The following is a 12,264-nucleotide window of genomic DNA, read 5'->3' as shown; positions in this document are numbered from 1 at the left end:
CCCCTGTAATTGGGGGCCCCGTGCCACCGCATAGTTTGTTTCATGGTAAATCCACTCCTGCACTTTAGATATTCGGAGGGCTCAGTTCTTTTACCAGGACTGCACAAAGTCTTTCAGGTCATCTCCTAGACTTTTTGTAGCCTTCTATGAAAGGATTAAAGAGCAACTGGTTACACCCCAGTGTATATCATACTGGATTTCTGACTATATCAAGCTCTGCTATTCTCTAGCAAAGGTTTCTCCTCCTCTGGGAATAACAGCCCATTCCCTTAGGGCTCATTCCACTTCCTCAGCATTGAGTAACATACCAATAGTAGACATTTGTAAAGCAGCAATGTGGTTGTCTGTATGTACCTTTTCCTGATGCAACACTATCACTGTCAAGCTCCTGGGATGATGCCAACTTCAGTGGGTCAGAGCTGCAGTCTGAAGTCCTACTATCTGTAAGAAAATTTCTGGTGAATCTCCTACAGTGGAATGTGTATATATACAATCATTCAAAGGAAAAAAACCTGTACAGGAGAAACTTGTACTGTAACTATTGTTCTTTGACACGTTATGCACATACACATTCCATGACTCTCCCACCTTCCCCACTATTTCAGGCATTAATTAGGTGGCAGTCATGCCCCTTTTATGCCCTTGAGTCAGTGCATGAGGATGGCAGGGGTGCATGCACCACATAATGGTACTCCTGGCAAAAAGTCTTCAATTCCAGTGTATTGAGCACACACCTTCAATGGAATGTATACATGCACATTGTAAAGAACAACAGTTATTGTACAGATAAGTAACCATTTTTACTGTCCTTTTAGTTTTTAAAATCAATTTACTCCTACCTCTGAATTCTTTGCTTCAGATGTAGCATATCCAGGTGAAAATCTCAAAGCAGCATTTTAGTATTATTTTGGATCAACAAGTGGCACAAAAGAAAAATAGTTCCATAAAGCACAGGTCTTGTTTTAGGTCCTCTCCCCTTTTGTTACCTAGACTCTCAAACTGTGCAGGTGCAGGAGTCCATTTGCACAGAGCTTTTTGCAAGATCAGGGGGCGAAGAAGGAACCTGCAACTAAACTGTGTTGTAATACAGTGGGAACCGCTTCCTAAAATCCCACTTTGCTTTAAACTGTTTCTTCCATTGATTGGTTATAGTAAACCAAAGCCTATAGCTGTTACATAAAATTAAACCCTGACCAAAAACAGAATAAACTCTTAAATATACACATTTTCTTTCCCCTTTGAATCATTGGTATCATTCCATTATTTCCCCTGGGTGAAGATCATCTTCAATAGACATATCAAAGTGAATAAGGGTTATGCCATTTGACCTTCTCCTGGACAAAAATGATGAGTTTAAAACAGTGCAAAAATAAGAAAAAGCAACACTCACCTACACAGAAATGTATTGTATTTAATTTGTGTTTAGTATGAGCCCCCACACTTCACATGATTTTTTATTTTTGACTCAAATTTCTCTTCAAAATAAACAAAGCCAATTATTCCACCACTACACCGATGTAGACCTGGTTACAACACACAAACCCAAAGAAGAATAACCATTAAAACTCTGACCTGGAGGGGATATGGGTAGTTAAATGGGATTTTCAAAAGCACCCAGCATGGGCTTACCTGCACTCTCCATGAAGTCAATGGTAAAACTCCCACTGACTTCAATAGGAGTACACTTAGCTCAAGACTCAGGACTTCTGAAAATCCCACCCGGAATATTTAACACTACAAACATCGCTTTATAAACTCTAAACTGCCTCTGACAAATAGGGCTTGGCTTTACACTCTCTGGCCTTATTTGGGGGATTATTATTATAATATTTAGTGAAAATACTGTGCTTGGTGCTTATAAGACATAAGATTTGCTCCAAAGTATTTACAGTCTAACATCTATACTGTATGGAATATGACATGTGCAAACTGTTACACTCAGTACAAAAACAAGAGCCAGAAAAGAACGAATGACAAAGAGCTGCAGGACAGTGGAACCAGAAGTACAATTAAAAAATCAGAGCAGGCTGAAGTGTAAACCTGCGGTCCTCATTCAGGCACAACTTCTACTGACTTCAGGGTAACTATGTACTCTGTGACTCCATAAAACTCTGGAAGACCGAAAACAAAAGCTGGTCAGAAAGCTGAAAGGAAAAATAATGTGACACAGCATTCCGATGTGTTTATGAAGAGACCACACACGTGCACACCTTCAGATGAGTCTGGCTCATTCCACTGCCAATAAAGCATGCAGTGGAAATTTCCACTGCAAGTTATAGCCCATTTCCAGCCTTTAACCCTACACATACTGAAGTTTCACAATTGTTTATGGTAGCTGAAATGTATAACCTTTACTTTAGTAAAGATAAGTATTGTAATCTGTTTTTTTAATCTAATCTAATCTTTCTAGTTTAATCTAAAAAAATTACAGTTCTAATGAGAAATCTTTAGCTTTAATAATGTGAGCTAAGTGGCTACTTTTAACTGAAATTATAAATTTATATTTTAAATTAAAGTTACTGTAAGCAGTGCAGATAAAATTGGCAATTCCATCTGTATCAAACATGAATATTTCAGAAAGCGTTTATTAATACATGTAATTATAGTATTTATTTTATTTATAAAAACCATCTACATGCCACAAGCCCTGTATGTTTACATGGCACTTTACAAACATAGGCCCAGTTCCACAGTTGGAAGTATGTGGGGATACAGCTCTGCTTGGGCACATGGATCTGCTCATGTGGATCAGATTGTGGGATTGCAGCCATTGACTAAAACACGGTCCCTGCCCCAAAGAGTTTATGATCTAAAATAGATAGGACTATACAAGTCACAGGAAAATGGTTCAGGTAGGGGAAGGTGAAGAGACCAAGACAGGAAGTATTCCTGGGGAAAGTGCCTTTTAAGGAGAGATTTGGAGGAGGAACAGAATAAAAGGACTGTTCTAAAATATAATAGTCAACCCCTCCCTCACCACCTTCATCCAAACTCCTTTCTGCAAAGGACGCTAGTGGACCCGGATCCACTGCTGCAGTGGATTTGGGTCCACTAGTGTGGCCCCCAAGCCTGCTTAACTGGCACTGGGAGGATCATGTGGTTTTGGCTGAGACTCCATTGTGACTTCTACACTACCTACCCCCTTACTGGTGCCAGTGCAGGGGCCACACAGCTATGGGACTAGGGGATTTGGCTAAGGTGGCATTCCTATGCCCTGTTGATCCCCTGCTAGTGTGTTGTGCCCTGGGAACCACTGACACCAGGCATAATGAAGAACAGCATTCAGTTATGCCAGCACAGGGAGGGTTTAGGATCAGGAGAGTGAAAAGCCATCTTTATATCCCCTCTTCTAATCTGCTCTGCATACTCGACTGCCATAGTCAAGATGTCTGTTGTTTTAATTTTGTTCATCCACTCATTAACATGAGTAGGGGCTGTATTTGGAAATCCCTGTTAATTGAGATGAAACTATGAGTCCAATCCCGATCATCCCTCCAAAATTTTCTCACTTCTCCCCTTTTCTATGACTGTGGACAACACTATCATCCTCCCTGTCACTCAGGCCTGCAATCTAGAAGGTTGTACTCCTCCCTCTCTCTTGCCCAACACATCCAGCCCATATCTGTTCTTCCTCCTCAGTATCTCCAAGATACATTCTTTTCTTTCCATTCTTACATCCAAATCTTTTGTTTAGCACCCCCTTAGATCTTGCACTGACTGCTGCAACAGCCTCGTCTTTGGATTCCGAATACCATTGCCTCCCACCATCCATGCAAAATATAGCTGCTAAAATCATCTTTCCTATCCATTGATTTGATCACGACGTTCCCCGTCCTGAATCCCTCCATTGGCTCCCGATCTGTTATGGCATTCCATTCAAGCTTTTTGACACCACCTTCAAAGCTCTTTGTAACTGCCATCCCTTACAAAAAAATGTGGAGAAGTTGATCTGCAACCTCAGGACAGGAGGGACACACTAAGACATGGCCTAGGATCCAGCAGGCCTGTGGTACTTTTGTGCCCCATACCTTGCAATGGCAACCATACACATCCCTTCCCTCTAGGCAGATGATTTCTGCTTCTAGCAGGAGTAATGTGAGTAAAGAGGTCATGCATGTAGCCATGCTACAGCCGGGTGGAATATGGGCATAAATCAATGCTACTGTTGTAGCGTTTGTTTATGACCATTTTGATTAATGGCCAAATGGCAAAATACCAGCATTTGTCCCAAAGGTCTGCTGTAATCTGACTTTTTCTATGATTTGGCTTTGCATACTCAACATTCGCAGGGATGGTTTGTACTGAATGGATAGCTGAGACGGAGTGTGAAGTGGAAAGTTACAGGTATGCTTAGGAGTAAACCTTTCCAATTACAGACTGAGGTCAGGCAAACTATGAGCAGTATCCCAACAGTTCTCTCAAACAAGAGCAAACAAAGCTTCAGTCCTTGTAAAATATTTAGAGCTATGTGAAACTCAGCAGTTTTGGTTGGCAGGGGTTCCAGCTTTGTTCTGACTTCAGTTTGTGTGGGGTTTGCACCCCACTGAGTATTAAAACAAAACCTCAAAGGGAAACTCAGCCAAATTCCTACTCAAAATCATAACTTGGCCAAGGCTCACTCACATCTTGATCCAGGCTTGTTAAGGTTTGAAAATCTGAGCAATCCCTCCTAGTGAAGAGTAGCCCAAAATTTGGGTTTGTAATGAAATACAAAACCAAGTATCAGAGGGGTAGCCGGGTTAGTCTGTATCCACAAAAACAACGAGGAATCTGGTGGCACCTTAGAGACTAACGGATAATCTGTAATTTTCACTCCAGGCATCTGAAGAAGTGGGGTTTTTTACCCATGAAAGCTTATGCCCAAATAAATTTGTTAGTCACAAAACCAAGTGAACATTGCCTGGTTCAGATTTAATCATGAATGTTTTGAAAAACTCTAAAAATACTATTGTTCCCTTATTTGAAAATAGTGGACCAATATTTGTGGAACAGAGCCAGCCAGAGCTGCATGCTCAGCCTGATATCACCACTACGGAGCTGAGTCAAATCCTAGGGATAGTCACTAATTTTCTCCCCAAGCCAGGGTGCAGAATTTGGCCTGCTCATGGTCTCTGTATGGAGGGTGTGTTCCTCTGGTCTCGCTAAAAAACAAAGCTCCAAAATTATTACATTTATAATTCATCCCAAGGATATTCACTCTTTAAGTACACACAATACCAGTGAATCACAGACAGCTCTGGAAAGGGTGGAAGCAAGCAGAGCAGAGGGAAGGAAAGGGATGAAATTTTACCCTGGCTGAAGAAGCACATCTGAGTGGATACTCTGTGAGCCCAAAGACAAATTCCAAACAAAACCTATTGAACTGTTTTGTTCATTTTGGAAATGTAACAGATAGTTTGATGACAATTTAATTTTTTTTTTTGACGGTTCTAATTAAAAGCACTTCCTCATTTTTTCAAATAGAATTTTGCAGGCACTGGGGGACAAACACATTGGAAAGAATGGGACTCTCATTGCACATTTGCTTCTTTCCTGCATGTCCTGTAAGACCTGTCTAAAACACATTATTATGAATGTCATTTCACACTGACTCAAGCTTAAGATACTCAGGATCTTTAAAAAAGCTGTATATTTCAAAATGTCATAGTCATAGAATCATAGAATAGCAGGGTTGGAAGGGACCTCAGGAGATCATCTAGTCCAACCCCCTGCTCAAAGCAGGACCAATCCCCATCATCATAATGATACCCATAAACCATCCATCATCATAATGATACTCATATGGGGGCAACCCACCAAATGGGCCCCAACCTGTTCCCTTTGACATTATTAGCAAAACTCACATTGGATTCAGTGGGAACAAGATAAAGCCTTGAATTATAGAAATGTAAGGCTGGAAGGGATCTTGAGAAGTCATCTAGTCCAGCCCCCTGTGCTGTGAAAGGACCAAATTGCATGTCAAGGATGGTGTAGATTGCTTGTCTAACCTGTTGTTAAAAACCTCCAATGGAAGGTTTCCACATCCTCTGTTGGAAGTCTAGTCCAGAGTTTAACTACCTTTATAGTTAGAAAGTTTTTCCTAATATCTAACCTAAATCTGTGCTGCAGATTAAGCCCATGACTTCTTGTCCTACCTTCAGTGGACATGGAGAACAATTGATCACAGTCCTTCACATATTTGAAGACTGTTATCAGGTCCCCCCTCAGTCTTCTTTTATCAAGACTAAACATGTCCAGTTTTTTAAATCTTTCCTCATAAATCAGGTTTTCTAAACCTTTTCTCATTTTTGTTGCTTTCCTCTGAACTCTCTCTAACTTATCCATATTGCTCCTAAGGTGTGAGGCCCAGAATTGGCTCCAGCTGAGGCCTCACCAGTGCCAAGTACAACATGACAATTACCTCCTGTGTCTTACATATGACACTCCTGCTAATATACCCCAAATTGATATTTGCATTTTTTGCAGTGATCCACTATTACTCCCTGATCCTTTTCAGCAGTACTACCACCTAGGCCGTTATTCCCCATTTTTTGGTTTGATTGTGCATTTGATTTTGAGCATTTGCTTTTTCATTCCTAAGTGTAGTATTTTGCACTTGTCTTTATTGAATTTTATCTTGTTGATTTCAGACCAATTCTCTAATTTGTCAAGATTGTTTTGAATTCTAATCCTGTCCTCCAAACTGCTAAGCAACAAATCCAACCTCACACTAAATGTAAAATAAAATTATACAGTCAATATCTGTTTGTCTGCCTTCAGAAAAGCAGACTTTCATTTCCTCAGGGAACTGCTAGGCAGGATCCCCTGGAGGAATATCATGAGGAGGAAAGGAGACCAGGAGAGCTGGCTGTATTTTATAGAATCCTTATTGAGGTTGCAAGAACAAACCATCCCAATGTGTAGAAAGAATAGTAAATATGGCAGGCGACCAGCTTGGCTTGACAGTGAAATCCTTGCTGATCTTAAACACAAAAAAGAAGCTTACAAGAAGTGGAAGCTTGGACAAATGACCAGGGAGGAGTATAAAAATATTGCTCAGGCGTGCAGGAGAGAAATCAGGAAGGCCAAATCACACTTGGAGTTGCAGCTAGGAAGGGATGTTAACAGTAACAAGAAGGGTTTCTACAGGTATGTTAGCAACAAGAAGAAGGTCAGGGAAAGTGTGGGCCCCTTACTGAATGGGGGAGGCAAACTAGTGACAGAGAATGTGGAAAAAGCTAATGTACTCAATGCTTTTTTTGCCTCTGTCTTCACGAACAAGGTCAGCTCCCAGACTACTGCACTGGGCAGCACAGTATGGGGAGGAGGTGACCATCCCTCTGTGGAGAAATAAGTGGTTCAGGACTATTTAGAAAAGCTGGTTGAGCACAAGTCCATGGGGCTGGATGCGCTGCATCCGAGGGTGCTAAAGGAGTTGGCAGATGTGATTGCAGAGCCATTGGCCATTATCTTTGAAAACTCATGGTGATCGGGGGAGGTCCCAGATGACTGGAAAAAGGCTAATGTAGTGCTCATCTTTTAAAAAGGGAAGAAGGAGGATCCAGGGCCAGTCAGCCTCACCTCAGTCCCTGGAAAAATCATGGAGCAGGTTCTCAAGGAATTAATTCTGAAGCACTTAGAGGAGAGGAAAGTGATCAGGAACAGTCAGCATGGATTCACCAAGGGCAAGTCATGCCTGGCTAACCTAATTGCCTTCTGATGAGATAACTGGCTCTGTGGATGAGAGGAAAGTAGTGGACATGTTATTCCTTGACGTTAGAAAAGCTTTTGATATGGTCTCCCACAGTATTCTTGCCAGCAAGTTAAAGAAGTATGGGCTGGATGAATGGACTATAAGGTGGATAGAAAGCTGGCTAAATCATCGGGTTCAACGGTTAGTGAACAATTTCTCCATGTCTAGTTGGCATCTGGTATGAAGCGGAGTGCCCCAAGGATTGGTCCTGAGGCCGGTTTTGTTCAATATCTTCATTAATGATCTGGAGGATGGCGTGGATTGCACCCTCAGCAAGTTTGCAGATGATACTAAACTGGGAGAAGTGGTAGATACGCTGGAGGGTAGGGATAGGATACAGAGGTACCTAGACAAATTAGAGGATTGGGCCAAAAGAAATCTGATGAGGTTCAACAAGGACAAGTGCAGAGTCCTGCACTTAAGACGGAAGAATCCCATGCACTACTACAAACAAGGGACCGAGCGGCTAGGTGGCAGTTCTGCAGAAAAGGACTTAGGGGTTACAGTGAACGAGAAGCTGGATATGAGTCAAAAGTGTGCCCTTGTTGCCAAGAAGGCTAACGGCATTTGGGGCTGTATAAATAAGAGTATTGCCAGCAGATTGAGGGACGTGATCATTCCCCTCTATTCGGCATTGGTGAGGCCTCATCTGGAGTATTGTGACCAGTTTTGGGCCCCAAACTACAAGAATGATGTGGAAAAATTGGAAAGAGTCCAGCGGAGGACAACAAAAATGATTAGGGGGCTGGAGCACTTGATTTATGAGGAGAGGCTGAGGGAACTGGGATTATTTACTCTGCAGAAGAGAAGAATGAGGGGAGATTTGATAGCTTCTTTCAACTACCTGAAAGGGGGTTCCAAAGAGGATGGATCTAGACTGTTCTTAGTGGTAACAGATGACAGAACAGGGAGTAATGGTCTCAAGTTGCAGTGGGGGAGGTTTAGGTTGGATATTAGGAAAAACTTTTTCACTAGGCGGGTGGTGACGCACTGGAATGGGTTACCTAGGGAGATGGTGGAATCTCCTTCCTTAGAGGTTTTTAAGGTCAGGCTTGACAAAGCCCTGGCTGGGAAGATTTAGTTGATGATTGGTCCTGCTTTGAGCAGGGGGTTGGACAAGATGACCTCCTGAGGTTCCTTACAACCCTGATATTCTATGATTCTATCTGTCCAAGTTTTTACACAATGGCATCTGATCACTTTAAAAACAGATATATTAAATTCTAACTTGAAATCTGCCACTAGACTTGAGTTTTCTCTTCTCTTCCTCTTTCCAACAGAAGGACAATTTTTTCACAAAGTTATTCTGTCCAGTGTTCATGTTTGGGGACCTTGGCTATGAAAGCAGAAGGAACTTCTACTACTGCTGTGTTATGCTGCTAAATTATTATTGAGGCTGCTTAAAGGAGCTGCTGTGCTGCATTTGCTAGACTCCAGGGGACTAGAATCTACATTGTACTACAATGGAGAAATTGTTGAATATTAAGAAATCAATACAAATATCCCAAATGAGACTTAATCAGACTAATGTTCAGTTCATATGCTACTAAATCCTCTATGTCTATGGGAAATTATAGCCCATTTTCCTATACTCCATTTTCCTGTAATAGCCTATATTGAATGTACAATAACCAGAATGCTCAAATCTCTCTTAGAGAGGATATGGGCAAATAGTAAACCAACTACACATCTTTTGGTTGCATCTAATGTTGGGGTTATATTAAATCCTAAATCATAGCAAATACATTTCAAGTATCATTTAATACCAATAAAAAGAATGCATATGTAGCTGGTGGAAACCCTGGGCACTAGATTTTTGTGGACCAAGGGTTTGGTGGGATTCAACCAAGAATTAGGCATTGATATGTATAGTGCAATAATGATAACATCCACAGTTGCATCAGATAGGATTGAAATATATTAGAAGGCATATGAACCCTTGTGCTGCATGACAGAAGATATCCTCTAGCTCAAAGATATCTGTAAAGATATCATTCCATAACTGTCCACCTTGTGTTTTCTTGCACTTTTCCTGAAACATCTGGTTCTTGGCACTGTGAAGCAAGATACTGGACTAGATGAATCTATATCTGATCCAGTATGGCAATTTCAGTGTTCTATGTTCTAATCAAAAGCCTTATAATTACATTTTGGGAGACATTCCAATAGAACTCACTCATTCTAAAGAAGGATATTTATTCTGAATACTAACAATAGCAAATAAAATGTATATCAATTGGAGTCAGAGACAATCTTTTTTTAATTGTCTCAGTTGAAATGGAATATTTGATGAAATTGTTATTGTACTCTGATGTTTTGTCTTAATCCTTCTTAGAAGTGGTCCAGCGGCTTGTTTAATCCCATGATTTGCAAGATAATTCTTGCCTCTAAGCATGATCTAAATCCCAGTGAAGCCAATGGAAAGACACAATTGGCTTTGAACTAGGCCCTGTGAAGAGAAATTGTACAAGAAGATGTTTTCCATGTAATATATTATTCCTAAACAAATAAAAACAATTGTTAAGTGTGTTTCAGTGAAGTCCAGCAATATTATGCTCTTTATAAAAACTGCATGTTTTAAAAAGAATCCCCCAAATTAGAGTGTCATTGACCAGTTACAGAATACAGTCAGTTCCGCACCACTACATAAATCTTCCTTGGTCACTGCTATCCCTGATTTACATTGCCCACCCAACCTTAACTTTGTCCTTAACATTTGGAAAAATACATGCAGAAGGAGATTACTGGAAATTGATCTCTTGAATAGAAAATGGAATTTTATCATCTTCTAGCAATTTGTTATTTTGACTTTTGTGTATATTTGCAAGATTAACATTCAGTGGGCAGTGTAAATCAGGTTGGGTGACACTGGGCAGTGAAGGCTTACAGGGATCCCTTAGCCATTCATTTCTAGACAGTCTAAGGTTTTTTGAAAGGTGTAGGATTTTTGTACAGAAAGTTGAGTATAGCTGTACTCCACTGAAACACATTTTCATTCTTAATTCCTTTTTTAGCAAAATATGTTGTGTAGGAATTTGCCTGCTTTTTCACGAGTCCCAGAATTTTTTGAATGGGCTGGCATATAAGGTTCATGGCAGCCCTGCTCTCACACACCTTATGTGTCACAACAAAGCAAAGACATCTCTCTTGCAGAAGAACTAAAAGACGCTTCTCTTCAGCAAGGCCATGAAAGCAAAACAAATGTGGTGTTTCTAGGCCAAGGCATTTTTTAGATTTGATGAGCCAAAATAAGTTAAAAATATTTTTAAAAAGGTACATTTTCAAAACATTATAATATAAAAGCTCTTTTTCTGATTTTTACCTTGCTTCCCAGAAAAGCTCTACTCTGAAACAAAATCAAGTGTGCAAAATTTCAAGAAGTTGAGGAGGAGTTAGTTAATTGGGTCACCTGCTTCATTTTTAACTAGTGCCATTCCTTAGTAAATTCTAATTGTCATTCAGAATTGTTCCATACTTGTTATGGAAAATATTAGTCATACAAATACCAAATACTGATTGTTTTGCATGGATGGGGATTACATTATTGCACTTTTTCTTTCTAAAGAAAAATGTCAGTAAATAAGAAGCTTTATAAAAAGCCATTCTGTGTTTATAAATGTAAATATAGAACTACACCCCTTTCCTACCATCAGAAATCCTCAACTCATCTCCATCTTCTTCTTCTTGCCTCCGGCCATATATCCCAATTTAGGCTCATCCTTTAAATCCATCCTCTCTTCTTCTGTGCTCTCTCGGCCCACACATTCTTCCTTTCTCAGGGTTCCCCCATGCAGCTCCCCACTTCCAGCTGGTGGGATACTTTCTTCAAATCCTTGGTTGGAAAGGATGTGGTAGTAGAACTAAAGGATGATTTGAGTATCTGTGGGTATGTCTATGCAGCAAAGAAAAATCTGCAACTGGCTTATGCCAATTGACTCAGGCTCGTGGGGTAGGAGGGTCCAACACCTAGGGCTCCAGACTGAGCCTGGAAGTCTATACAGCAATTAAACAGCCTCACAGCCTGTGCTCTGCGAGCCCAAGTCAGTTGGCACAGGCCAGTCACAGGTGTCTAGTTGTTGTACACATACGAGGCCCTCCACTCTGTGGATCAGTACTTGAATATCACGCTGACATTGGAGTGACTGACCTGGAGAAGTACCCCACATGCTGTCTGTTAAGAACTGCTTTATCCAGGGCTCCATTGTCTGCTATGTCCAGCTGCAGGCAGATGAGGTTGATACCCAGCTGCTCCAGGATGCTGCTCACAAGGAGGCCATGCAGCAGAAGCAGTGATATTCTTATTTCAGGATTTACTCTTGCCAACCTTTTTGCTATCCCCTACCCTGTTTCATTTCATCTGCTCCCTCTGCTGCAGCTCCTAAAGACTCAACCCTGATCCACAACCTTTTATCTCCCACTCCGTTGATCTCCTTAGACTTGTTGAAGCCACAAGACTTTGACTTTACATTTGTCATTGTCTCCTCCTTATCTCATTTCCCACAATTAGGTAGCTGCCTCAGTATTGTTGGGCT

The 12,264-nt window shown here is 40.9% G+C and overlaps 1 pseudogene; it reads left to right on the top strand.

The window, feature by feature from the left end:
• Positions 1–11,520: 11,520 nt before the first annotated feature.
• On the top strand, positions 11,521–12,025 carry LOC102932161 (annotated as a pseudogene).
• Positions 12,026–12,264: the final 239 nt, after the last annotated feature.

This window comes from Chelonia mydas, chromosome 5, assembly GCF_015237465.2.
Source record: "Chelonia mydas isolate rCheMyd1 chromosome 5, rCheMyd1.pri.v2, whole genome shotgun sequence".
In the NCBI taxonomy this organism is placed as follows: Eukaryota; Metazoa; Chordata; order Testudines; family Cheloniidae; genus Chelonia; species Chelonia mydas.
Note: the sequence above shows the minus strand (reverse complement) of the source record. Positions and strands in the feature narration are given on the sequence as shown.